The sequence below is a fragment of the Chiloscyllium plagiosum genome, chromosome 15 (assembly GCF_004010195.1).
Source record: "Chiloscyllium plagiosum isolate BGI_BamShark_2017 chromosome 15, ASM401019v2, whole genome shotgun sequence".
In the NCBI taxonomy this organism is placed as follows: domain Eukaryota; kingdom Metazoa; phylum Chordata; class Chondrichthyes; order Orectolobiformes; family Hemiscylliidae; genus Chiloscyllium; species Chiloscyllium plagiosum.
This window is the reverse complement of record NC_057724.1, coordinates 57,999,773-58,023,504: the sequence shown is the minus strand read 5'-3', so window position 1 is coordinate 58,023,504 and position 23,732 is coordinate 57,999,773. Positions and strand designations below refer to the sequence as shown.

General features: G+C 40.3%; 1 long non-coding RNA gene across 1 annotated transcript; it reads right to left on the bottom strand.

Annotated features, from left to right (window-relative positions):
* Positions 1-9,868: 9,868 nt before the first annotated feature.
* LOC122557353 lies at positions 9,869-23,732 on the bottom strand. The gene is made up of 2 exons (XR_006313810.1): positions 21,092-23,732; positions 9,869-14,705 (listed from the first exon to the last, which is right to left on the bottom strand). It is a non-coding gene; the product is annotated as an uncharacterized LOC122557353 (long non-coding RNA).

The following is a 23,732-nucleotide window of genomic DNA, read 5'->3' as shown; positions in this document are numbered from 1 at the left end:
AGGTTGTGCTAGGAGGAGATTTTGTATCTAGAATAGGGTGAATCCTTGTCGAGATTTGAAAACAAGGACAGAATTTTAAAATCAAAATATTGCTTGAACAGGAGACATGTAGTTTGTAAACAAAACGGGGCGGCATGGTGGCACAGTGGTTAGAACTGCTGCCTCACAGCACCAGAGATCCAGGTTCAATTCCCGCCTCAGGCAACTGTCTGTGTGGAGTTTGCACATTCTCCCCATGTCTGCGTGGGTTTCCTCCCACAGTCCAAAAACGTGCAGGTTGGGTGAATTGGCCATGTTAAAATTGCCCATAGTGTATGGTAAAGAGGTAAGTGTAGGGGAATGGGTTTGGGTGGGTTGCTCTTTGGCGGGTCGGTGTGGACTTGCTGGGCCGAAGGGCCTGTTTCCACACTGTAAGTAATCTAATCTTAAAAACGCTTAATCTAAACTATTGCCAGGTAGCATCTTCTTCTTGAGTTTTCTGCCCAAAGACAGATTATTCCACAGTGTCCACAATGATTCCCATCGATAGGGCAACGAGGCAGGCCCTGAATCCATCCCCGCCAAACAGGAATCAAACCCTAGGCATCTGGAAACAAATTGATCCACCGCAGCAGTGCTGCCAGCTGAGCCAACTGGCTCTTTGAGGATTCATGTTGCTGTGGTAACATACTTTTAACTTCCTCTATTCTTTTTGGGATGAGGGAGTCACTGGCAGGGCCCCCATATATTACTCATCCCTAATTACCCTCAAAGTGAGCAGTCTACCAGACCACTTTGTGCATGTTGTAGCCAGGAGGCACAGTTAGTACAGATTTTAACTATTTTCCATGGCTAACCAGGTATCCCTTTCACTTTTCCTGCCTGTCATTAAATTACCTGGAAGGATTTACAATTTGGTATTCAACCTGTTTGGCTGTGTTATGAACCTACCCTCCCTGGTCGTGAAGGACTGGAATGATACTTGAATGCAAATCTTCTGATTCAGAGACAAGGATGTTACCCACTGAGCTACAAGACCTATGTTATTTGGTGGGGCTAGGGAATGAAATTTGGAGTGGGGACTGAAAACAATGGCTTCAGGTTGCCCAAAATTTGATTGGAGATTATTTCTGCTCATCCAACTGAATATCAGACTAGCATTCTATTTGTTTAGTATTAGTAGAGGTTTTGAGAGAAGTAGTGGTGAGTCAGAGCTAGGATTTGTCAGCATACACATGAAAGTGAATATTGTTCTTTTGAATGGTCCCATCAAGGGGTAGCATGTGGATGGGAAATGGGAAGGGGCCAAAAGAGATCCTTGAGGTAATAGAGCAGGAGCAGAAAGAGAAGCCATTGCAAATGGTACTCAGGATGATGCTATTGGCTAGATAGGAATGGAACCAGGTGAGAGTGGTCCCTACCCAGTTAGATAATGGTGGAAAGGCATTGGAGGAGTTGATGTAGTTAACTATGTCAAAGACTACCGATATATTGAGAAAGGCAACACACACGCAGACAACAAGCAACATGAATTCGACTGGGACAACACTACTATCATAGGGCAAGCCAGACAGAGAACAGCCAGGGAATTCCTAGAGGCATGGCATTCATCCACAAACTCCATCAACAAACACATCGACCTGGACCCAATATACCAACCACTACAGCGGACAGCTGAAACTGACAACCGGAAGCGGCATGGACAGATCACTATAAACACCGGAGGAAACATCAAAGAAGCGCTTCGCAGGAGGCTCCCAAGCACTAATGATGTCGCCTAGCCAGGGGACGAAACGTTTGCAACAAAAACTTCCAGCTCAGCGAACAGAACCACAACAACGAGCACCCGAGCTACAAATCTTCGCACAAACTTTGAGAAAGGCAACAATATGTTACAATCATACAAATTGCAGTTTGTGGTTTTGAAAGAAGTTGCTTCAGCATTTTTGACAGTGGAATACATAAACCTAATTAGAGAAATTCAAACATGGAGTTCCGGGAAAGATGTATGCAGATTTAGGAGACAAAAACACATTCAAGAGCATTGAAGAGAAAAGAGAGGTTGGAGATAAGATGGTAGATTGCGAGCATAGTGAGGTGACACCTGACAGATGTTTATTTGAACATATGCATGAAATGTAAAAAATCAGAGTTCCAGCTTCCTGCCATTCTAGGTTAAACCGTCTCCTACAGTTCTATTGAGTGCCCTATGAAGATATTGGCCCCAATCCTGCTGGAGTGCAATCTGTCCAACCAGTACAGAGTTACTCAGGAATCTAAATCACTCCCTCCTAGAACATCCCTCCAGCCATCCCTTCATCCTAATCATTCCCCTATTTCAGATCTTATGAGCAATCAGCACCGGGTGTAATCCTGAGAATGCTACTTTATGGGTTCTGCTTTCTTCATTTCTTGGATGCCTCTTTTGCTCACTTTCTAGGTGATACTGACTATCGCTGTTTCCTCTTTCTGCCTGCTTCTACAACAATTTAACACAGTTTAATGAACAACCTCAATATCGTACCTAGTAAAACTGCCCAAAGATATCTCCAAAGAGTACATCTGCTGATGTGTTCAGTTTTCCCTGGACGTATACTGATTTGATTTATTATTGTCACATGTACCTAGGTACAGTGAAAAGCTTTGTTTTGCATTCACTACAGGCAGGCCATACCATATAAAGTGCATTAGGTAATAGAACAGAGCAAAGAATACAATGTGCACAGAAGAATACAAGAATAAAAGGTGCACAGAGACCAAGGTCTACATAATAGTCATAGAATCATAGAGCTGTACAGCATGGAAACAGACTTTTTGGTCCAAAGCATCCATGCTGATCAGATATCCTAAATGAATCTAGTCCCATTTGCCACCATTTGGCCCATATCCTTCTAAACCCTTATTATGCATTTACCCATACAGATGCCTTTTAAATTTTGTAATTGTACCAGCCTCCATTAAATTTAAAATTTGAGAGAACCATTCATAAGTCTACTAAGAGCAAGGCGGAAGCTGTTCTTGAATCTATTCAGATGTGTATACAAACTTTTATAACTTCTGTCAGATGGAAGTGTGGAAGAGAGTATATGGAAGAGAGTACTGCTTCATAGGCAAACCTCATAAGATGGAAGCACAACTTCTGGTTGTGTACAGGCACCCTTCTTAATTTTTTCTCAGTTAGCAGGGGCATAAGGGTGCTTAAATAGTTGTAATATTTTTATACCTGTAGTCAAATGCACTCTATTTGTAAGATGGACTGGAGTCACTGGCCTTCATGTATACCAACTGTCACTGTTGGTTCCAAGTGCCACATGCTGGCACACCACTCCAGCTGATGGGCAAAACATAGTGATGGTAGATATAATAAACAGGACATCATCTGAGTTGATGGTTTCTTTGACAATGAAAATGGTCAGGGTCGCTGTGAAACAGTTTCATGTAAATCAGTATGGGCAAGTCAAGCACAACAATGACTTTTTTAGTTACTTCTGCATCTCTAATAGTGTCAAATAGGGAGATCACAAATCTATTCACCATCTTCTTCAACATACTGCAGCACACCAAGAAGACCTTAAGGAATGACTTTTTCTGCTTTTCCAGACAGGCTGAAATCTTTTCAACTTCTGGCATCGTTTCAACTTCTGACATCTTCAAGCTCACACAAAGGCACAAAAAAAACTTATCGATGAACCAACATGTACATGTGTATCTTCCAGAATACTTCTATGAGGCTCTGCCTCTTCATGTTCAGTTGACAGGACCACAACATAGACATTGAAGTCCTGGAAACAGCCAACATCAAGGCCATCCTCCTGCAAAGCCAACTGTGTTGGGCAAGTCACGTTGCCACAGGAACAGATTGCATTGTATGGACAGCTGTTGACTCATAAAGGAACAGATGGGCCCCATTGGGGATGGAACGGATCTTTCCTGCCAGTTTCACCGAACTCTAGAACAGATCAGTCAGTTTATTGTAATTGTACTATTTATAATTAAGTCACCATTCCAATATTTATCATTCCCTCCTTTTTGACATTTCCCAGAATTGCTTTCAGATACTGTAAACCGCTGTAACCACGATAACTGCAAATTACAACGCATCTAAGCAACTCTCCTCTTATACTAGATGCAATACTTTTCCTGTATCCTATATGTTGAACCACATCTAAAAATAGGACTGCTTACCCAGTTTCTTTGAATATTTTGTTTTCTCTACATAGTAACATTTTAGATTAAAGTATTACACATTTTAATGACACTATTTTGACATCTAATTATACATTTCAAATTTACATTGGAATTTCAGCATGTTTAATTTTAAAAAAGCAATTTAGCAAAGATACCAAGTCAGTCTAAGAACTTGGTGAAAATAAGTTAATGTTTTCTCAATACGAATGTCTATATTGACGAAACAAGCAGCACTGAGCTGAAAATGTGTTGCTGGAAAAGCGCAGCAGGTCAGGCAGCATCCAAGGAGCAGGAGAATCGACGTTTCGGGCATGAGCCCTTCTTCAGGATTCCTGAAGAAGGGCTCATGCCTGAAATGTCGATTCTCCTGCTCCTTGGATGCTGCCTGACCTGCTGCGCTTTTCCAGCAACACATTTTCAGCTCTGATCTCCAGCACCTGCAGTCCTCACTTTCTCCTGAAACAAGCAGCACCCCAACTTATCATAAAGCTAAAAGCTGATCACGCCAAACCAGAAGACTCCATTATTTATTCGGTTCCACTCTGTCTCAATCTAGCTTTATCATCTTCCACCATGTCCCAATGCAATCATTTCAAATTCTTGATTTCCTAAGTGACCTTGTTCTATTCTGTCTTTGCAGCTTCCTCCAACTTTGGTCCTTTGTTCTACTGACCTTGATTCATGTATCATCCCTTTTTCACTGGATCACTGATGGCAGATTTTGCATGTATCCTTTCTCCAGCAGTCTGTTTCTCTCCCTCTCTATCTCGCTTTCCTCCTTCAAGGCACTCCCTACTTCTTTGACCAAGCATTAGGTCATCTGATCTAATATCTCCTCAAGTGTAGCTACCTGGTTCGCTCATGACTTTAGGGAAGAAAATCTGTCTTCCTTACCTGGTCTGGCCTATTTATGATCTAAACCCACAGTAATATATTTGACTCTTAATTGCTTTCCGGGCAGTTAGGATAGGAAATAAATGATGGCCTAATCAGTGACACTCATATCCTGTGAATTAATTTTAAAATGTTCAATGTCATACTTTGTTGTTTGATGCTCCTATGAAGTGCTTTAGATATTTTTGTTACATTAAATTTGTGATATTCAATGGATAAATTTGTTATCGTTGCTCAGAGGACTCCCAAATTCTACTTCTGACATCTTTTCCCTTGTTGTCTTTCCCAAATACTGCTCTGAGACTCTTGTTCAGTGACTGGGTACTTTTCATAAGACAGATTGGAATGTTTTGCCATGATAAAGCACAGTGCCCACTACATCTTCAAACAACTCGTACTCTCTGGCCCTCAAGATCTACAATGAGCCAAGATGATACAAACTATCAATAATTAGAATAAATATACATCTGTGGACTGCCAGGGATAAAAGCTCACTCTATCTCTCACTTGATCACTGAGAAAAACACACAATACGAATGGAACATGCATTGAAGATTCTGGAGAAACTTGGCAGGTCTGCCAGCACCTGTGGAGAGAGAAACAGAGTCAATATTTCAGGGCGGGTGCAGTCCTTACATCAGATTGAAACATCTCTTGACCCAAATTGACACATTTAGCACAGATGTTGCCAGACTTGTTGAGTTTTTCCAGCATTTTCTATTTTTTATTCAAATGAGTAAAGACATAGCCAACACCACAGTAAAAGGTTGAAATCAAGTTTTTTAACCACAGATGAGACCAATCTTTAGAAACAGGAACCCAGTAAATTTCCCCTCCCTCAGCTGTTTTTCCCTTGGTAACATTTCCAAGCTACACAACTCTCCCACTTACTCAATTTCTTTTGAACAAAAACAATATTAGTGTATGGTGGTTGAGAGCCATAAAAAACTAGAAAGGTTCCAGCTTCAATGACAGTTCTGTACTGAGTTAAATTCTGCTCTGTCATTGTGCTGGAGGAAGTGTCAAACCTCACTGGCTCTAGACTCAAGCAGATACAATCATCACATACCCAGGGAAAAAAAATCCATGTTTATGAGGGGAAGCAGTGGCAAAGTATGAGTTACATATTTTAGGGGGTAGGTACGTGATATAGTAAGTTCAGGGCTTTACTCTTTCCCAAGTTTTTCTTTGCAGCCCTTCTTGAATAAGGGCACAGCATTCGCTACCCTGAGGTATTTAAAATACTGAAAGAAACTTGCCTATCTAATTGGGGAGCAGGTTTCCCTATTGGTGCAGAATGCAGAATGAGGGAACCAAACCTCACAAACCTAAATCAGTAAGTTGAAAGCAAACCCAAAGAAGATGCTTCATACAAAATGTGCCCCATAAGGCAATAGAAATAGTGTCAACTGAGATATTTAAAAATGAGGTGTATGGATTTACAATAAGCATAGGTCAGGGACTAGAATGAGAAAACCAAAGAAGTATTTGGCTAACAAAATGATACAGTGGGCTAACTAGTTCAAATGTTTAGATCAGAGCGGTGCTGGAAAAGCACAGTAGGTCAGGCAGCATCCGAAGATCAGGAAAATCGGCGTTTTGGGCAAAAGCCCTTCATCAGGAATGGCTCAAATGACCTATTCTATTTCTCATTTGGGTGATTACAATAGCATCTGCGCTACAGAATACCTGATAACTCAGCATTGCATCTGAGGGATGAATGGGTTGCATCCTAGGATATCAAAGAAATTAGCTGCACAGATGTTGGATATATTGTTAGCAGTCTTCCAGGAATTCTTAGATTCTGGAAAAGTCCCAGAGAACTGGAAAACTGCCAATGTAACACCTTAATTTAGAAGGCAGGAGTTAAAAAAAGGCAACTAAAGGCCAGTTAGCTTAATATTTAATGAGAAAATGTTTGAGACTATTATAAAAAATGCAATAGCAGAGCATTTAGCAATAGATAAAATGATTAATCAGAGTCAGCATGGTTTCATGAAGGGAAAATAATGCCTGACGAGACTTTACTAGATTTTTTGGGGTGGTAACAAGCAGGATAGATAAAGGGGAAGTAGTCAATCTAATATATTTAGATTTTCATTAGGTGCTTGCTAAAGTATCACAGATTAGGATTCTTATCAGATAAGACATCATGATGTTTAAAGTAGTATATTAGCAGGGATAGAGGATTCGCCAACTAATAGAAGACAAGGAATTGGGATGAGGGGTGCATTTCAAGTTGGCAACTTGCTAATTAATGATGGGCCATAGGGATCAGTGGTCACAATTACTGAAAATATATATTAATAACTTGGATGAGGCAAGTGAAAGTACATTAGCCAGGGGTTTGTGGATGACATAAAAATAAATGGGAAGATATGTGGTGAGGATGATACAAAGAATTTGCAGAGGGATATAAACAGGTTAAGCAAGTGGGCAAACATTTGGCAGATGGAATGTAATGTGAAGTTGTGCACTGTAGCAGGAAGAATACAAGAGATGGATATCATTGAAATGGAGAAAGACTGCAGAAAGATACAGAACAAAGCGATGTGGTCGCTTTGAACTACTAAAAAAAAACTAGCATTCGAATTCAGCAGTAATGGCAATGCAAATGGAATGTTGGCCTTATTTCAAAAGGAACAGAGTATAAAATTAGGAATGTTTTGTGAAAACTATGCAAGGTATTTGTCAGACCACAGTACAAAAACTAACAGCAATTTTGGATCCTTTATCTAAGGAAAGACATAATGTTATTGGACGCAGTCCAGACAAGATTTAAGAGGCTGATACCAGGTGTGGAGGGACTGTCTTATGAGGAGAGGTTGAATAGATTGAGCATGTAGTAATTGGATTTTCGAAGAATGAGAGGCGACTTTATTGAAACATATTTAGGGGAGTAGACAGGGTAAATGTGGAAAGGTTGTTTCCCTAATGCTGGGCTTTTGCCCAAAACGTTGATTTTCCTGCTCCTCGGATGCTGCCCGACCTGCTGTGCTTTTCCAACACCACTCTGATCCAAATGACTTTTGAGAGAGTCTAAGACCAAGGGGAATAATCATAGTGTAAGGGGTTGCACATTTAAGGCAGAGATGAGGAGGAATTTTTCTCTCAGAGGGTTGTGAATCTGTGCAAGTCTTTAGCACAGAAGGCAGTGGAGGTTGAGTCATTTAGAAAATTGAAGACTCAGATAGGCATATTTTTAATTAGTAAGGGAAAAAAAGGTTTTGGGGAAAATACAGGAAAATGGAGTAGAAGTTTATCAGATCAGCCATGATCTCAGAATGGCACAGCAGACTCAATGGGCTGAATGGTCTATTTCTGTTCCTAGGTCTTACGGATTGTCTTGTGGAACTAGCTGCAGTGAAATTCCCATCTCAAATGACTAGGCCCATTATTTACATATTCCTTTGTGACAGTGTATGTATGACACATCATTCCTTGAATATCTGGTGTGTAGGATACCAGATTTAAATTACATGAAATGGGTGGCTTGGGCTGCAAGTTGAAAGTACCTTTATGTGGAAAATCATGTGAAGGTCAAAGTCATGTTAAGACAAGAATATTTCAAAATTTTGTAAACAGGTTTTTTTTTACTCATTTATATTTTGTTATTGGCACTAAGACTTCCTTAAGCTTAGTGCCAGTTCTGGAAATTATTTATCTTTTGACCCAACATCATAAAGGGGCAACAATGACATCTTGTGATTTGAAATTCCCCTTTGGATGGTGACCAATACAGGATTCCAGACAGCATTGACTGGGAGAGACTAAGAAACATCACTGCGTTGGTAGACAGATCTGTCAGTATAGTATCCTTTGGGCAATAATTATTGCAGGTGGAAATTTCAATTACTAAAATGCAGTTGGGAGATATGTATAAACATCTGGCTGGTGTAATTATTTGGAAGCAAAATTGTTAGGATGGCTCAATGGCTAGTAGTGCTGCTTCACAGCACCTGGGTTCAATTCCAGCCTTGTGTGATTGTCTGTGTGGTGTTTGCACATTCTCCCTGTGTCTACATGGGCTTCTTCTGGGTGCTCTCAGAGTCCATAGATATGCAGGTCAGGTAGATTGGCCATGATAAATTGCCCCATAGTGTACAGGGCTTTGTAGGTTAGGTGGATTAGCCATGGAAAATGCAGGGATTGGGTGGGATGCTTTTTGGAAGGTTGGTGGGCCAAATACCTGTTTCCATACTGTAGGGATTCCATGATTCACTCCAACCACACTATGTTATGCTCTGAGTGGCACTACATAACAGATGTTGAGGCAGGCTGATCACTTTGCTCTTCAGTGGATTTGAGCCAAAGAGTTGCTTCCAGAACTGCTCAGTCCTCTGACACAATGCTCACCATCTCTAAGTTTTCCCTGCTGTCTCCTGTCACTTTTATCCTCTTGCTCCAAATACTGACTAATCATATCCATTTCAAATCAGGCAATAGTAGCCCAGTCACAAGCACAAGTTTTAGGTTTCAGAACAGAGTTTAATTCAGAAAACTACTGTGAGCAATGCAGAAAGTAACCAGCTGTCTGCAAGGGAATGGAGTAGGAGGTTTTTATTCACAGCTCCTCAGGGTTATGATTGCTTGTTAGCACTAATTCTTCAGTTTCTTGGGAAGCTGAATTTCCTGAAAGATTCAAACAAACGAGTATAATACTGTATAATAATGAGTCTTTCAAATGCCACTGAAGTGCAGTTTGGAGACCAATGACAGATCTTGATTCATTATGGCAAATAATGGATGGCATAGTTGACAGTGTGTTGGGGTGGAATGACCAAATGATTCACTCGACACCCAGGAGTTCACTTCCAGCAACAGAGTTTATTGAAATTACACAGATGGGAAGAAATCCTCTGAAAATCCAGAGAGGTCTTCACCGAACGGAGGAATATATACATTTTTAGATTTTTTTTCATCTTGCCCTTGACATTTACAAACCAAACCAATCATATTATTAATTAATTACATACATTTCCAAGGAAGCTAAATCATATGACTACACGGATAGAGATGGACAGGCTTGTGGTCAACCCCTGGTCCTCCATAGTCTCATGATGTTTCCCAGATTCTTATCTCCCTTCTTGGGGCTATTCACAATGGACCCTGTATTCAAGTACATTCCTGCCCAAGCATTTGCCAGCTGCACCGTGCTATCTGCCAGTTAATTAGATATGAGCCTATCACTTAAAGTCCTTTTAATTTCATTATAGGAAATACAAAAGAATATTGATTTTTACTAACTGTTATAATATCAGTTCCAACAAAGCTATGTGGTTACGCCTAATGTTAGAATTCTTTAGCTAACAATTTGTAAGCAGTTTCTTTCTTACCATATTTGTGGGCACCCCTATCTTTATCCTTGGATGTCTTACAAATATGTTCATTCATCCCACATTCCAATGTTTGCTAGTTTCTGTACCTATGATTCAGTTCACCCTGTAATAATGTGGGGGCTGTTTTTACATTTGGACTGATTTGCTCTCCATTTTATTTGAATCTTTTCCCCTCATGCTTTTAGTGATGTTTTTTCACATTTAAGTGAATCTAACATTAATTCAGAATCTATATGAATGATTATTTGACAGATATTGACTTAAACCTCCTATTATTTTGTCAGAGATTGATTAAATAATTCAAGAGAGGTTCACTAATTAAATGCAGTGTGAATTGTTTTTCATCTATGTCTTATACGTAAACAATTGCAGCAGTATATTCTCTCTCAGTTCGTTTACCTTGGGTCTACTAAGCTAGTGTTGTTTTTCTTGTGAATACTACATGTTGCAAATATTTTCAGCCAACCAAAAACCCTTAAACCAAATTTTGCTGTCAAATTATTATCCAGTATTCACTGCTATGACCCAGCTGGCTTCTTAACTGGCCACATCGGTGAATTAGTAGTGGGTACAGTGGTCTTAGGACCCCACAAAGCACAAGCACCTCTATGATTTCTTCAACTGCCTTTGCAGCTTTAAGTTTGATAAGATACTGCTTGTGTGGTTTAAGACACAGGCCGGGTACATTAATGGGTTTAGTATCTATCAACCCATAATCATGTTTATCCTTAGCCCAAATATTCCAGATTGCGGAGCAAATTGACCCGAATTTCCTATCAACTGACCGATCCTGTTCAAAAGGTGGCAGTATTCCGTATTGTTGCAATATTCCTAACTACACTATGACTGCCTCCTAACTTAAGTTTTTGCCCATTAGTTGTCCACATTATTCATTTCTCTTTGGTATCTATTAATGCTCTCATCTCAACAAGTACATCTATTCCCAATATCGTGCCCTCTGAATTTTTATATACCCAAAAATGCATTGGAATTATTAATCCAGTTGAGTCTGACTTTTATATGCTTCTGTTTTCTTTGTATCCAAATTTTATATTTTGTGAGTGGTAGGTCTCAATCTGTAACTGATACTGATGCTCCGGTGTCTATCTCCTCTTCATGAATGTCTAGTTTTTTTGTGACTACTGGTGAAGTTTGACTATCTGACCCATCCTGTGCTGAACTTCCCAAAACTGTTCACTTAAATTGGGCTTCTACTTCCTCATGATTTATGAGATCATTGCGGAGCAGGTAGTATTTCCAGTTCTCACTGTTCGGTGTGCCTCATATCGAGCTTGGCCGATAATTGGGGTGTGTCATGAATCAATGTAATCTATGATATCTTTATGGTTCACACACAATACTTGTTCCCTTTTTATACTGATTGAGTGATCTGTTGGAGGTAGGGGCATGGGTGATTTCTGATATACGCCCTTTTATGCTATTAAGTCTTCATTTATAAACTCATTAGAACTTAGTGATCTAGTATCCTCTTTGATTAGATTAGCTGCACCAGCTCTGTATCACCAATCTAATCAGTTATCTAGTGCCCCCTTTGGATTGGGCTAAGGTTGTGTTGTCATACCTAGCCTACTATCCAAAATCCACATGTGCAATCCTCTTGTACTCTGTCAATCAAGTGATTGATTGTCTTAGCACGTGCCTCCATTGCAGCTACCCATCTATCTGTACCTTTGTCTTTTTACCTAGCCCTGCTTGTTCCATCTGAGCTTCCTCAGCTCCCTCTCTCAATTCTTTCATAATTTGTCTCAACCATTGCACAGGCTCATTCATACCCTGTATGATTAATCAATTAATTACAGAAGACCCAACATTGACCCCTGTCAAAATATCATTCAATATCTTCCTCGCATCGAGTGAAAGTATGTATTCTCTGAATTTAGTGGCTCCTTTGGCATCAGCAGCTGAATGTATGACTACATTGGTTAAAAAGAATCTATGTTAACCAATCTGAGCAACTTTCCAGCACCTGGATACCCGAAATGTTGAGCAGAATGGGTACAATCTCATGCTTTATCATACAATATCTCTTTTTGGTTTAAAAGTATTATTCCAGGGTTTTGAGATGATTTGTAGCTCAGGTTGAGGTTGTAGGTTTGCTCACTGAGCTGGAAGGTTCATTTTCAGACATTTCATCACCATACCAGGTAACATCAGTGAGCCTCCGGATGAAGCCTGCTTTCTCTTTATGTGTTTCGGTTTCCTTGGGTTGGCGATTTCATTTCCTTTGGTGGCATCATTTCCTGACGGATCCCTTTTCCCACCCCCTGAGAAAAAGAACAGAAAATGACATCACCACAGGATGTGACTGTCTGATACTGCTCAGAATTTATTTTTCACCTCCAAAATATCCCATCAGAGTGATGGGTTCAGACATCTAGCTTGTCCATGTTACACAATCGCATCGATGATGTCTGGTCTCCCCAGGATATAATCTTTCTCTCACCCCTTGTCTCACAACGTTTTCTCCTGTCATTCTTCCATTAATCTTTTGAGTGTAATGATCTGCTCAAATTGTCTACATTTTTTTTTCAGATAATTTATTTGTTCTAAAATTCACTTTATTCAAATTCAGATTCATGCTCCTTAATTTGTTTTTTGTAGTTCTCTAACCACAGATCACCTCACTCAATAACAGCAAAATAACATCATACATGGATTCAAAATTTCCCCAGACCTCTTCATCTGCATCCACCTTGAAAATACTTCTTCAGCACTTTTCCTTCTTTGCTAATTTTATGAATGACTATCATTGAGCAGTAACTACCTTTATATGCTAGTACCCCATCTGAGCTGCAGTGTACACTGTATCATACAATATAGCTCTAACTAATTACAGTGTGTTCATCAGGCTTTATCGTCAGCTTATACTTCCCACCTTTTATCTTCCCCAGGGTTCCCTTACTACAGGCTCTGACACCACTAAGTCTTAACTTGGCATTCCTTCATATACACTGTCCTAACACATTACAATTTCAGCTATTCGTTTAAACACTGGAGCACATGCATTATGCAACTGCTCAAGATGTAGTATGTGTATGTCATTCTTGGGCCCTTACACTCAGCCAATATCACTCCTTCCAGAATCAACATTCTTTCATTTCTGTAACATTTTGACATAATAGCCAATTGCTCTTTTTTAAAAATTTTGATTGTAATTCTTTTTAAATCCCTTTCACTAATACAACTTCCACTGTTTTAAAGTCAGTTTCTCTATGGATTATGTGTCAGTGCCTTATCATTAAAACTATGTTTTTGTGCTCTTCAAGGCCACACTAATCCTTTCGTCAAGTAGGTGTACACATCTCAGGTTGGCTCTTCAGTGCATTTCTTTAAAAGCCGTGTATTTCTAACCTTGAGGCAATAATTGCTTTTGCACACTTACATTAGTCTCCCAAGATCATGACTCGCGTATTATCTTATCAAAATATCAATGAGGTTTTACTTATCCCTCCATGTATGGTCCAAATGCCTCAGGTAATGGCTCAATCGTCAAGTTCAGTTTTCTTAAAAGGAAAACAAGGATACAATCATTACCAAGATAAAGCTATCAGTTTAGTACTCTCACCTAAACTTCCCTTTCACTAAAATGCATTTTAACCTCGATTGCCACTTCAACCCATTATTCTAATTTTATTTGTCTTCTACCATCAGCTTCCACCCTTATTTACTTCATCTCATCCAATTTTGCAATTTAACTATAACTACCTAACTAAATCCAGAGCTCAGGAGAGATTTATAGTCTGTGGAACATATTCTTATAATATCTAAAAAAGATGTCAAACATTTCTGTTTGATTCAGGCGTGAACATATTTTGTTTGTTCTTTCTCCAAGATGACACCTTTTGTTTTTAAAGCTACTTGATAACTCATTTTAGATATTTGATATATGTCTATGTAAATTTGTCCAAATTCAATATTCTGTTTACTCCCTCAAAGTCCACTAACTATTTTTATGCACTGAAACCACAGACTGTGTGTATTCTCTTTATCATTTTAAGTTTTCTGGTAACTATTCCCTTTAAAATGTTTTAAAATGCCAGGCCATGTGGGTCTTAATATAATTTTTTTATCACAGTATCTAAGTGTAACCAGGCTTAGTGGTTTCAAAATTTCTGATACTCAATACATTGAATGTTTTCACAGTAGTTCTCTAATGCGGAGTTGCTAATGAATGGCTTGATGGGTTGAGGATGCCTAATCCATCACTGTGTTGTGATATTGCAAGTCTGTAGACAGGTTCAGAATTTCGTATCCATCGGTGAAAGCCTTTGTATCTTCAATTCTCTGAAAAACAAAACAGCATCTATCCATTCCATTTCAAGCAGAATGAGTTCATTAGTAATGGCTTATTGCTGGTTTAAAAGAGGTGGGGTGAAATCCTGGACATAATTACATCTTCCTCCTGTACAGAAATAAGTGTGTTATAGCTAACAAAGGAAAAGCCTACCTCCTTGTTTTTACATTCTCCTTTTATAAAATTCCTCAATATCAGTTTTCTCAAGAGTTTAGAACAGACCATTAAACATTTTGTTCGGAGAATTACATTTCCAAAATTCTAATTTCTCTATTACTTGGATACTTTAACAAAGTACATTTATGATGTAAATCATCAGAGTTAAAGATTCACTCATATATTAAAACAGCATTTGGAAGTTCACTCTGGCCAGAAAATGACATTCCAAACACGGTAATTTAAACATAATGTTTCAAAAATTAAAATTCACTCAGACCTCTTTCCTCAATCCAAGCACAACACAAATAGTACATTAAATCTGAGGAAAGAGCAAATAAATTATATCTTTTGACTTAATTTTAATTCCTCAATTAACTTTAATCACTGTAGCCAATTCAAAGAGGCAATGTTTTACCAAGCTTTAAGAACCAAATTTTAAAATCAGTACTAATATCTGGATTACTCATGGTGCTGCGAGCTAGTGAGGGTAAGAATAAGAGGATAGAGCAGATAAATTGTTGCTGAGAAGCTGGTGGAGGGGAAAACGGTTCACATGTTTGGATCGTTGGAATCTCTCCTGGGGTAGGAGTGACCTGTACAAGAAGGACAGATTGCACCTGAGTTAGAAGGGGACTAATATACTGGCAGGGAGATTTGCTGGAGCTGCTCGAGAGGATTACCCAGAGAGAGATCGTGAGGAAAGAGATCAGTCTGAGACTGGTACAGTTGGGAGAATGAGCAAGTCAAACTAACAAACATGGTTAGGAACATGGTACAGGGATATCATAGCAATTAGAGGGACGCAGATCCAGGATGGGGGCAGGACTGGTAGCTTAATGTTCCAGGATACAGGTGCTACAGCAGGGATAGAAACGGGGCAAGAGATGAGGAGGAGTGGTGTTTTTGATTAGGGATAAAATGACAACTGTACTTAGGGAGGATATCCTGAGAACACATCCATGGAAGTTATTTGGGTGGAACCGAGAAATAAGAAAGAGACAATTACCTTATTGGGACTGTACGAAAGATCTCCCCCACCCCCGTAGTCAGTGGGAAACTGAGGAACAAATTTGTAAGGAGAGCTGTTATCCGTAAAAATAACATGGTGGTAATGGTTGGGGATTTTAACTTTCCAAACATAGATTGAGATTGCCATAGTATTAAGGGTATGGATGGAGAGGAATTTGTTAAGTGTATACAAGAAAATTTTCTGATTAAGTATGTGGATGTACCAATTAGAGAAGGTATAAAGCTTGACCTACTCTTGGGAAATAAGGCAGGGCATGTGACTGAGGTGTCAGTGGGGAAGCACTCTGGGGCCAGCGACCATAATTCTATTAGTTTTAAAATAGTGATGGAAAAGGATAGACCAGATCTAAAAGTTGAAGTTTTAAATTGGAGGAGGCCAATTTTGACGATATTAGGCAAGGACTTTCAAAAGCTGATTGGAGGCTGATGTTCGCAGGTAAAGGGATGGCTGGAAAATGGGAAGTTTTCAGAAATGAGATAACGAGAGTCCAGAGAGAGTATGTTCCCGTTATGGTGAAAGGCAAGGCTAGGGGTGTGCAGGGAATGCTGGATGACGAGAGAAATTGAGGGTTTGGTTAAGAAAAGAAGGAAGCATACGTCAGGTATAGACAGCAGAGATTGAGTGAATCCTTGGAGTATAAAAGCAGTAGGAGTATACTTAAGAGGGAAATCAGGAGGGCAAAAAGTGGGCATGGAGTATACTTAAGAGGGAAATCAGGAGGGCAAAAAGTGGGCATGAGATAGCTTTGGCAAATAGGGTTAAGGAGAATCCAAAGGATTTTATAAATACATTAAGGCCAAAAGGGTAACTAAGGAGAGAATAGGACCCCTCAAACATCAGCAAGATGGCCCTGTGTGGAACTGCAGGAGAGGGGAAGATACTAAAGATGTATTTTGCATCAGTGTTTACTGTGGAGAAGGATATGGAGGATTCAGAATGTGGGGAAATAGGTGGTGCTGGATGTCTTAAAATGCATAGAAGTGGATAAATCCCCAGGACCTAATCAGGTGTATCCTCAAACTCTGTGGGAAGCTAGGGAAGTGATTGCTGGGCCCCTTGCTGAGATATTTGGATCATTGATAGTCACACGAGGTGCTGGAAGACTGGAGGTTGGCTAACGTGGTGCCACTATTTAAGAAACGTGGTAAGGAAAAGCCAGGGAACTACAAAGCGGTGAGCCTAACATCGTTGGTGGGCAAGTTGATGGAGAGAATCCTGAGGGACAGAATAGACATATATTTGGATTAGGGATAGTCTTTGTGTGTGGGAAATCATGTCTCACTAACTTGATTGAGCTTTTTGAAGAAGTAACAAAGAGGATTGATGAAGGCAGAATGGTGGACGTTATCTAGATGGACTTCAGTAAAGCGTTCGACAAGGTTCCTCATGGTAGACTGATTATCAAGGTTAGATCTCATGGAATACAGGGAGGACAAGCCACTTGGATATAGAACTGGCTTGAAGGTAGAAGACAGAGGGTGCTGGTGGAGGTTTGCTTTTCAGACTGGAGGCCTGTGACCAGTGGTGTGCCGCAAGGATCAATGCTGGGTCCACTACTTTTCATCATTTATATAAACGATTTGAACGTGAACATGGGATGTATAGTAAGTAAGTTTGCAGATGATATCAAAATTGGAGGTGTAGTGGACAGTGAAGAAGGTTACCTCAGAATACAACGGGATCTGGATCAGATGGGCCAAGGAGTGGCAGATGGAGTTTAAAGAAAAGAAAATTTACAGCCCAGGAACAGGCCCTTCGGCCCTCCAAGCCTGAGCCGATCCAAATGTACTGTCTAAACCTGTTGGTCAATTCCTAAGCATCTGTAACCCTCTGCTCCCCAACTACTTAAACATCTGTCCAGACGTACCTTAAATGAATCTACCGTGCCTGCCTCTACCACCTCTGCTGGCAACGTGTTCCAGACATCCAACACCCTCTGTGTGAAGTACTTGCCGCGTGTATCCCCCTTAAACTTTCCACCTCTCACCTTGAAAGCATGACCTCTCGTTATTGAATCCTTCACCCTGGGAAAAAGCTTGTCTCTATCCACCCTGTCTATACCCTTCATGATTTTGTAAACCTCAATCAGGTCCCCTGCTCAATCTCCTTTTCTCTAATGAAAACAAACCTAAACCTACTCAACCTCTCTTCATAGCTTGCACCTTCCATACCAGGCAACATCCTCGTAAACCTTCTCTGCACCCTCTCCAAAGCATCCACATCCTTTTGGTAATGTGGGGACAAGAACTATTCTAAATGCGGTCGAACCAATGTCTTGTACAATTTTAACATGACTTGCCAGCTTTTATACTCAATACCCTGTCCGATGAAGGCAAGCATGCTATATGCCTTCCTGACCACTCTATCCACCTGTGCAGCAACCTTCAGGGTACAATGGACCTGCACTCCCAGATCTCTCTGCCCATCAACTTTTCCCAAGGCTCTTCTGTTCATTGTATAACTCACTCGAGAATTAGTCTTGCCTAAATGCATCACCTCACATTTGGCTGGATTGAAAGCCATCTGCCATTTTCCCTCCAGTCTATCTATATCCTCCTGTATTCTCTGACAGTCCCTTATGCTTTCTGCTACTCCACCAATCTTCATGTCATCTGCAAACTTGCTGATCATACCAACAGTGCCCTCTTCCAGATCATTTATGTATATCACAAACAACAGTGGCCCCAACACTGATCTCTGTGGAACACCACTGGTCACCTTTCTCCATTTCGAGAAACTTCCTTCAACTACTACTGTCTCCTGTTACTCAACGAGTTCTTTATCCACCTAGCTGGAACACCCTGCACACCATGTGACTTCACTTTCTCCATTAGTCTACCATGGGGAGCCTTATCAAACACCTTACCAAAGTCCATGTATATGGCATCAACAGCCCTTCCTTCATCTATCAACTTGGTCACTTCCTCGAAGAACTCTAGTAAGTTGGTAAGGCACAATCTCCCCCGCACAAAACCATGTTGCCTATCATTGATAAGCCCATTCTTTTCGAAATATAAATAGATCCTATTCCTCAGTACCCTCTCCAGCAACTTTCCCACCACCGTCAGACTCACTGGTCTATAGTTACCTGGAATATCCCTACTACCCTTCTTGTACATGGGGACAACATGAGCAAACTTCCAGTCCTTCGGCACTTCACCTGCATTAAAAGATGCCACAAAGATATCTCTCAGGGCCCCAGCTATTTCCTCTCTCGCCTCTCTCAGCAACCTGGGATAGATCCCATCCGGTCCTGGGGATTTGTCCATCTTAATAACCTTTAGCCTACCCAACACATCTTCCCTACTTATGTCAATGTGATCCGGACTAATCAAACTTCTATCTCTAACCTCAAGATTCATCACGTTCCTCTCCTCAGTGAGCACTGATGCAAAGTAATCATTCAGAATCTCACCCATTCTCTCAGGTTCGACACACAGCCTTCCTTCATTTTCCTTTAGTGGACCAATCCTTTCTCTAGTTACCAGCTTGCTTCTTATATAATAAAATGCTTTGGGATTCTCCTTAATTCTGCTTGCTAAAGCTATTTCATGACCCCTTTTAGCCCGCATCTTTCCTCATTTAAGACTTGTCCTACTCTTCTGATATTCCTCAAGGCCTCATTCCATTCTTAGCTGCCTAGACCCTATGGATGCTTCCCTTTTCCTCTTGGTTAGTCGTACAATTTCTGCTGTCTTCCACGGTTCACAAATCGTGCCCTTCCTCTCCTTTGCCTTCAATTTAAATTTAGATAAATGTGAGGTGCTGCATTTTGGAAAGGCAAATCAAGACAGGATTTGTACGCTTAATAGTAAGGTCCTGGGGTGTGTTTCTTAACAAAGAGTCCTTGGTGTGCAGGTAACAGTTCCTGGAAAGCAGAGTCTCAGGCAGATAGGATAGTGAAGATGATACTTATTATGCTTTCCTTTATTAGTCAGTGCATTGAGCATAGGACTTGGGAGGTCATGTTGCAGCTGTACACAACATTGTCAAGATTAGAGTGGTGCTGGAAAAGTACAGCAGGTCAGGTAGCATCCGAGAAGCAGGAAAATCGACGTTTCAGGTAAAAGCCCTACATCAGGAAACGTCGATTTTCCTGCTCCTCGGATGCTGCCTGACCTGCTGTGCTTTACCAGCACCACTGTCATCCTGACTCTAATTTCCAGCATCTGCAGTTCCCACTTCTGGCCTGTACACAACATTGATTAGGCCACTTTTGAAATATTGCGTGCAATTCTGTCTCCCTCCTATCGGATGCTGTGAAACTTGAAAGGATTCATAAAAGATTTACAAGGATGTTGCCAGGGTTGGAATATTTGAGCTATCGGGAGAGGCTGAACAGGCTGGGGCTCTTTTCCTGGAGCGCGGAGGCTGAGGCGTGACCTTATAGAAGTTTATAAAATCACGAAGGGTGTGGATAGGGTAAATAGGGTAAGTGTTTTCCCTGTATTGGGAGAGTCCAGAACTAGTGGGAATAGGTTTAGGGTGAGAGGGGAAACATTTAAAAGGGGCCTAAGGGACAACTTTTTCACGCAGAGGATGGTGCATGTATGGAATGAGCTGCCAGACAAAGTGGTGTAGGCTGGTTCAATTACAACATTTAAAAAGCATCCACATGGGTACCTTCAAAGGAAGGGTTTAAGGGTATATGGACCAAATGCTGGCAAACGGAACTAGATTAATTTAGGATATCTGGTCAGGATGGACAAGTTGAACCGAAGGATCTGTTTCTGTGCTGTACATCTCTATGACTGTATAGAGATTTTATCATAAATTTTTGTTTTATACAACCACTCATTATTCCTTAAAAAGGACATTACGTTGACCATGATACAGGCTCACACCACACTTTCAAATGGCCGTACATTTCCAAAAGGAGAAAGTGTACACTGCAGATGCTGGAGATCAGAGTCAAAAACGTGATGCTGAAAAAGCACAGCCAGTCAGGCAGCATCCAAGGAGCAGGAGAGTCAACGTTTCAAGCATAAGCCCTTCATCAGGAATGTGTGCATTCCCAAAATACAAACTAACCTTAAAACATTCCCAAATCTCGAGCTCTGGGAGACAAAACATACAAATTAAACAAGAAAACATTTAACAACCAATAAACGAATATGCATCCAAGCCAGACCGCAAAGAGTTAACACTTTGTAAAAGAGATACATCAGACAGAAAAAAAGTTATTACCTGGTCAAACATAAAAGCTGGTCTCTCTCTCTCTCTCACTCCAAGACTTAGGAAACAGGGTGAAAAGCACAAAGCAGCTTCACATTCCAAGACCAAGTTATTTACAGGGAGTTTATCTCCATATATCTCAGCTATGACAAATATCTGCTGAACAAAGAATTTCTCTTTAATTTGACAGGACCGTGGTGGACTAATATTAAATCTTCTCTTCCTTATTTTTCTTTATCCCACCATTCTCTTCACATGTTAGGCGGGATCTGCGGGATTCCAATTTTCTTTAATCATTTGGTCAATTAGTTTCTTATTCATATCTAATAGAAAACGGGTGTTCACACAGCACTGCCCTTTGATGTGAAGGGCAGTGTTGTCACTGGCCATCCGGGTGTAAAAAAAAAGAAAACGGGTGAGGAGTGTTTTGGCCATTATATAGGGTTAGCGAGTGGGCAAGTCGTCCGGATGTAGTTCTCAAAAAAAAAAGCAACTCTGAACTGTACTGCCATTGTTCGATCCTTGCTTGCTCCGTTAGACCAAAGTGTGTTCGCACACACACGCACACATCACCCTGCGCCTAACACACACGCTTCAGAGTCACCTTTCTCACTTGATCCAGTAGCCTAACCAGAAGGTCCTCCCAGCCCGAGGTGGTCCTCCTCAGTCCCAGAGTCCGCGTGCCAGCCACAGCTTTGGGTAGTCACATTGCGCCAACGCCAAAATACATTAAGTTAATGACCCCTTTGAATAACCTCTGACCTTTTTCGCCCAAGACCTATCATGACGACCAATCCAGAGGTCACCACCCTACAAATTGTCATCTGATTGAGTTGACCCGCCCGCGAGGGTATCGTGTCCAACCGTAAACTACATCAGTTGGTATCCCCAATCTTTGAGACTGAGTGAACCCAGTTTGGATTCGGTTTTGGGCGTGCTAGCCAAGAGCTCTCAGCAAGCCAGACAGACAGATCACAACGAATATAAACTATTCAAATAACCTTACTCCTCACTCATCAGTGGCCCTGCTTCCCATACTTTGCTCGCAGTACCTAATTGTTGTGGTGGAATGACCAAATGATTCACTTTGCACTCAGGAGTTCACTGCCAGCAACAGAGTTCATTGAAATTACACAAGTGAGAAGAAACCCTCTGAAAATCCAGAGAAGTCTCATCCAACAGAGGAAAATGTGCATTTTTATATTTTTTATCCTGTCTTTAACATTTACAAATGAATCATATTATTAATTAATTACATACATTTCCAATGAAGCTAATCATATGACTATGCAGATAGAGATGGACAGGCTTGTGGTCAACCCATGGTCCTCCATGGTCTCATGATGTTTCCCAGACTCTTATCTCCCTTCTTGGGGCTTTTCACAGTGGACCCTGTATTCAAGTACATTCCTGCCCAAGCATTTGCCACCTGCACTGTGCTATCTGCCATTTAATTAGATACTAGCCTCTCACTTAAAGTCCTTTTAATTTCCTCATTATCCTCATTACAGGAAATACAAAAGAATATTGATATTTACTAATTGTTACAATATCAGTTCCAACAAAGTTACGTGGTTACACCTAATGTTAGAATTCTTTAGCTAACAAGTCGTGAGCAGTTTCTTTCTTACTGTATTTACTGGGCACTCTTATCTTTATCCTTGGGTGTCTTACAATGTGTTCATTCATCCCTCATTCAAATGTTTGCTAGTTTCTGTATCTATGATTCAGTTCTCCTTGTAATGATGTTGGGGCTGCTTTTACACTCGGACAGGTTTGGTCTCAGTTTTATTTGAATCTTCTCCCCGAATGCTTTTAGTGATTTTTTTGTATATAGGTGACTCTATAACTAATTCAGAATCTATATAAATAATTATTTGAAGGATATTAACTAAAACCTACTACTATTAGTATTGTAAGAGATTGATTAAATAATTCAAGAAAGATTCACTAATTAAATGTAGAGTGAAATGTTCTTACGTATGTCTTATACATATACAATTGCAATAGTATATTCTATCCTTTCTTACCAGATATTTGTGGGCACCCCAATCTTTATCCTTGGGTGTCTTACAAATGTGTTCATTCATCCCACATTCCAATGTCTGCTAGTTTCTATACCTATGATTCATTTCACCCTGTAATGATATGGGGGCTGCTTATACATTTGAGACTGGTTTGCTCTCATAATTTTATTTGAATCATTTCCTCTAAAGCTTTTAGTGTTTTGTATATAGGTAAATATATAACTACTTCAGAATCTATATGAATGATTATTTGAAGGATATTAACTAAAACCTACCATTAGTAAGAGATTGATTAAATAATTCAAGAGAGATTCACTAATTAAATATAGAGTGAAATGTTCTTATTTATGTCTTATACATAAACAACTGCAACAGTATATTCTATTTCAGTTCTGTTACCTTGGGTCTACAGAGCTACTATTGTTCTTCTTGTGAAAGACTACATGTAACAAGTATTTTCCCAAACTCTCTAATTACTATCAGCCATGTTCTGCTGCATGAACCATGGACAGCTGTCGGCCATTTTGTATTGCTCAGTCATGGGCATCCCTAATCCAGTGGTTAACACTGTTGCCTCATAGCACCTGGGACACAAGTTTGTTTCCAGCCTTAGGTGACAGTCTGTG